Below are 6001 nucleotides of genomic sequence, written 5' to 3' on the forward strand. Positions count from 1 at the left end.
CTAAACAAGATCTCAACCGCTTGGCTAGCGAGCGGTATGAAGGTCAAGTAGTTAGGGCTAGGTTAAACAAAGTTTCTAACGAGGCTGTGAATGTTGACGCTGTTGAGCGTAAGGCTGCTTTAAGGCGCGGTTCGGATGGGTACATTCGTAAAGTACATAACCTGGAAGGACACCCCTTAGTATCGACTCGGGAGATCTGCGAGGGGTTTCGGGAGCATCTATCGGTGCGCTTCACCCAACTACCCGGACTCAGGGTTGATGAGTTTGGCAGCTATTTGGCTGACTCGCCCCGCCTCACGGCGGCTCGGGCGGCTAGCTGTGATGGTCTTATTACTGAACATGAGGTCATTACTGCGTTGAAGCAGGTCGGCTATAACAAATCCCCGGGTCTTGATGGTTTACCCTACGAGTTTTACTTGAGGCTGTCGCCCATGTTGGTCCCTATTCTGAAGGATATGTTCAACCATTGGTTTGCCCAGGGTTCCATCCCTGGACAGGTGACCAAGGGTGTGATCACATTGCTGAGGAAAGGTCAACGGCATGGTGGGAGGGAAAACTTTGATGATTTTAGGCCCTTGACTCTGCTAAACACAGAGTTAAAGATTTTGGCAAAGATTCTTGCGAATCGCTTGCAGGTTGTCATCACTGACTTGATCGAACCGGACCAGACTTATGCTGTGAAGGGGAGATCGATTCAAGACAATTTGCACTTGATACGCTCGATCATAGAGGGGACAGAAGACGACGCCGAAGCCGCGCTGATCAGTTTGGATCAGTCCAAGGCATTCGATAGGGTCGACCATCGGTTCCTAGGATCTGTGCTAGAGGCCGCCGGATTTAATCCGGACTTCCGCAAGTGGATCTTTGTTCTGTATGACAGGCCGACGGTAGCGGTGCAGATCAACGGTAAGCTGTCGGAGTCATTCGCTGTTTCTCGGTCGGTGCGACAGGGTTGTCCGCTGTCGCCTCTGTTGTATGTCCTGGCGTTGGAACCCCTCCTTCGCAAGTTAAGGGACGAGGCGGCTACACCAGTCCTGCGCGGAATAGCTCTCCCTGGAGGCACACGAGCCAGGGTTTCCGCGTTCGCCGATGACGTCACCGTGTTCGTGTCTTGCCTCACGGACGTTCAAGCGGTGGTCGAGGCGCTCGCTCGATACGAAGAAGTAACAGGGGCCATCTTCAACCGTAGCAAGTCTGTTGGCCTGCGGTTGGGGGCCTGGACCGGGGTAAACTCGCTTCCAGGTATTTTCAGCTGGACCGATGGACCGGTCCGCATTCTCGGTGTCTGGTTTGGACCGGGACTTCAGCTGGAAAAGAATTGGTCGGAAGTACAGTCTAAGGTCAAATCGTCAGTAAAGACTTGGATTGGAAGGAAATTGTCCTTGAAGGGTCGGGCGGAGGCGTGTGCTACATACGTCTTTCCGCTCATCCTTTACCGTTTGTCTGTACTTCCTCTCCCTGCAGAACGACTAACCCGCTTACAAGGGCGCCTCGATTCACTTTTGTGGAACGAGGGTAAGCATTATGTCTGCAGAGAGGTCTGTGTTCAAAATCCGAGCGAGGGAGGCCTGGGTCAGCCCAGTCTCTTGTGTCATAGAAACGCCGAGAGATTGGCTTTCCTGGGTCGTTCGCTTGAAGGAGACGCTCCTTGGGTCCCTGTGGTTGAGAACTCGTTTCCCAATCTCAAACCCAACCCTTCGGTAGAAGGTCGTCGTAGACCGAAGGGGGAGTCCAAGTTCTTCTCCGAATGCCGAACCGCTCTTAGAGCTTTGCCGGGGACCAATGTCCTCGATCAGCCAAGGAAGAAACTGTATCGGGATTTAGTGGAGGGGACCGCGAAGGATCCACTTTGTAGGCGGATGGGATGGTCGATGGAGGTTGTCCGTTCTCAATGGCGTTGGGCGCCGGGACGGGAGATTCTGAATAACTCGGAATTCTCCCTGACTTGGCGACTGGTCCGAAATGCGCTGCCCCTCTTCGACATACTTTTCCGGTATAAAGAACATACCAGTCGCTTCTGTCCGTGCTGTGACGAACGCGAGCCCGAAACAATCGAGCACGCGTTTTTTAGTTGCAGCCGGATACAGCCCCTATTAAGGTACGTCGAGGGGGTAACAGCTCGCATCGATGCCGAGTGTCTGCTCGATCTCGACGTAGGAACTTTTGTGTACAACATGGAGCCGCCGTTCCCCAGGGAGGAAAGTTTGGTTTTCCTGGCGATCCTAGCAGTAGCGCGCATGACCATTTGGATCGCGCGCCTCAAGTTGGTCCACGAAGGGACATCTGTTCCTGATCGGGATCTGATCGTTTACTTTAAACATTTGCTTAAAGTAAAGATCAGATGCGATTGGAAGAGGTTGCCTAGAGTGGAATTTGACAAGAGGTGGGTGCACAGCACTAGTTTGTGCATCCGTCGAGGAGCCAAGTTTCAATACGTGTTCCCTCCTTAGGCATGGCATGGGCGGTGCTGGGTCCTACGGAACCCATCCCGCCTAGGTTAGCATTATAAGTTCAGTAAAGTAACTCTTGACTGGTGGTACAAATGAGATCCTGTTCCTGATTTTATTTTTTGGTATTAGAGAACCTCTGAGTCTGCCCAACCCCCCCGCTCCTCATCTTTATTTTCTGATGCCCCCGATCATCCCCCTACTCAGAGGTCACCTTCCTACCCCCTCCATCCGTTGCTTTATTTTCTCCCACCTCCATTAAGGCGACTTCCCCAAACCCCATTAGGGATGCTCTGCTTGTTTTCGGTTCCCCGGAAAACAGTGGGGGATCTAGCCACATAGAATAGTACAGGGGGGTCTTACTAACAACACATTAGTAGATTTTCCTTATTTTTGAAATGAACATTTTCATTAGTTTTTCCCACTCCACGAACATTTTATGCCAATTAATTCAAGAACTCTTTCTAATGAAATCGAACTTTATTTTCTCACACATAAACACACACAAAAAAAAAAAAAAAAAAAAAAAAAAAAAAAAAAATGCACACACAACATACAGAAATGAATATACAAATTGTACATAGTTAAATTTTACATTGAACGCTGGGGTTATTAGTTAGATTAGGATCCACAGAGTGATTGAGGTATTTTGGTAAATGTTGCCAGTCAAGAGTAAGACTTCAAAGTCTCATCTGTTACATAGTCAAAAAGACCCTGTACCCTCCCCCTCCCAATTTCTTGTAGGGCCTTGTGCCTAATTTTGTTGAATTGAATTTTTTGTACGTTTTTTATGTTCAATTTTTTCTTTCTCAATAAAATATATAAACAAGATCAAAGTGTAGTATCTGTTCTTCAGATGCGGCACTTCCATTTCTCGTTCTCTTTCAGTGGAGGAGAAATCCTTCACGACTGAGACAATTTTTATTTTTGTACCTTTTCTCCGCGTTAAAAAAATGTCCCGTGGGGAGGCATAGTAAATAGGTACAATATCCGGTTTCCTGTGAGTTATCTTTTGATCACACTGAATCATGAAATCCCAGAGAATCTTAACGTCCTAATTTTCCACTATCCCTGCTGGATGATGTTGGTACCGTTTGTCCATCACTTGGATTCCAAACTTTTGGCACAAACTCTCATGCAGATTTGCATATACTTTGTTTGTACTCTTTTTGAGCTAGTATAGAACACGCACTAACAATGTGGATGATCACATTCAATGCTGCCAAGACTAAGGTTGTTTCCTTGCAAGAAACCTTCTCTACCACCAATAGCAATGGCAAAAAACATATTAGTTATTAGTGTGGACTAAGCTTAGTTGAGAAAGTGGGACCGATTAGATTGAAAAAATTTTTTTGGACCCTAGTTATTGTTGTTGTTGTTGTTGTTGTCTTTCGAATGAGCGCTTCTGGTGTTAAAATAGTTGTTATTGTTGTTGTTGTTGTCTTTCCTCTTCATGTCGTCGTCGTCGTCGTCGTCGTCGTCGTTGTCATTCAATGTGCAATAATTTCAATAATTGTTCCAAATGTACTTTGTGAATTTTCCATTTTTGTATGCTTGGGTAAAAAACTTAATTTACAGAAATTTAACAAAACCGTGTTCAGATTAACCAGTTTTTAGTATTTTCCGAACAAATAGATAAAACGGGAACAGTATTTCGTTTCCTTTAATAACTTTGCAAACGAACGTTGGACGTAGTTTTAAATTCCTTGGAAAGAATATTTCTTCAAAAAAGAATGTTTTTTTCATAGACGAGAGAAAAAAAATATATTAGTGCTGGGAAGATTAATCGGAATTTGAAATCGGAAAAATCAGAGTTTTTTGGGGTATTGGAATCGGAAAAATTTTAGCCTATTTTCCGATGCCAAAACCGATTCCTTAAATTATCTTTTTTATTTGATTTTGGTTAAAAAAACATCTTCCACTGCTTGTAGTAATAATAAAAAAAATAAATATTTATTGATTTAAACTTTCAGTATGACTAAAATCTCTAGATCACCCCCCCCCTCACAAATGTGCTTTTACGTTTGAGAAAATATAGGCACATTTAAAATGTAGGGACATTTAAGATGTGTTTTTACAGTAATCGGGACAAAATAACATTTTTATAGTTAAATATTTAGAGATTTATAAAGAACCGGAATTGGGATCGTTAATCGTATCGAAATCGGGAATTTAGTATGGAATTGGTAATTGTATCGGGATCGGGAAAAATATTTGAATCGTCCCATCAGTAATATATATATATATATATATAAAAGAATAAATAAAAAAATACTTCCAAATAAAAAATGGGCGACTTTCTAAAAAAAAACAAAAAAAAACACCAGATCTCCAAGTGGAGACGTCAACCTTAATATCATTTAAAAATCAACAACAAAAACTATATATATATATATATTAGTGTTGGGGCGATTAATCAGAATCAGAATCGGGAATCGGAAAAATCAGAGCTTTTTGGGGTATCGGGATTGGTATCGGAATCAGAAAAATTTGAGCCTATTTTCTGATGCCAAAACCGATTCCATTTATTATCTATTTTATTTGATTTTGGTCTAAGCAAACATCTTCCACTGGTTGTAGTGATAATAAAATAATAAATATTTATTGATTTTAAGTTTCTAGTATGACTAAAATCTCTAGATCACCCCCCTCAAAAGTGTGTTTTTACGTTTGAGAAAATAAATGCTCATTTAAGATGTGTTTTTCGGGACAAAATAACATTTTTATAGTTAAATATTTAGAGATTTATAAAGAATCGGAATCGGTAATTGTATTAGAATTGGGAATTTAGTACAGAATCAGTAACTGTATTGAATCGGGAAGAATATTGGAATCGTCCCATCACTAATATATATGTCAACAGAAATATTCAATATATTTTCAAAGCAAAGTTTTGCAGATCTACATTTGGAGTTTCTATGTCTGAGGTTCCAGCGAGAGGCGTTTCTTGGTCGGTTCCATCATTTGCCTTTTGATGTATTACATTGAGTTTTAGTTTTGAAAGCCAACCTCTATTCAGAATAAGTTTCGCTTGATCCGCAATTCTGTGTTCCGATGTTTGGTAGTCATTGGACATGTCCCATAGCTCTTTCATCCGTTTGCGATATCCTCGGTCTTTGGGGTGGCTTTTATAATAGCATTCTATTACCAGTTTTTCTCTTTGTTGCCGATTTCTTTCTTCGGGTTTTTGGTCTATGTTGGTTAATTTGGTTCTCCCGTGTCATTTTAAACAATGTGGTAAATTTGCATTGAGTTAAGGACTGTCCATATTTATCAAAAAAAAAAAAAAAAATTTAATATGTAAAAAATAGGGCACAAAGGTACTCATTGCAGAAATAAAATTAAATACAAAACCCGAGTGTGTTTGGCAGAGACTGAAAATAACAAAGACGGATTGCGAAAATATGTGACTATGAAAATTAATGATAAAGAAATAAAAATGTAACTCGATTCGGATTCAGACTTGAAAACATGCATCCACGAAGCACATGAACCAGAATGGGTGACCAAATGTAGAACCACATTGGTGCAAAAAGACACAGAAAAAGGAACCA

Source organism: Euprymna scolopes, chromosome 42, assembly GCF_053919585.1.
Source record: "Euprymna scolopes isolate OS-2025 chromosome 42, ASM5391958v1, whole genome shotgun sequence".
NCBI classification, from domain to species: Eukaryota; Metazoa; Mollusca; class Cephalopoda; order Sepiida; family Sepiolidae; genus Euprymna; species Euprymna scolopes.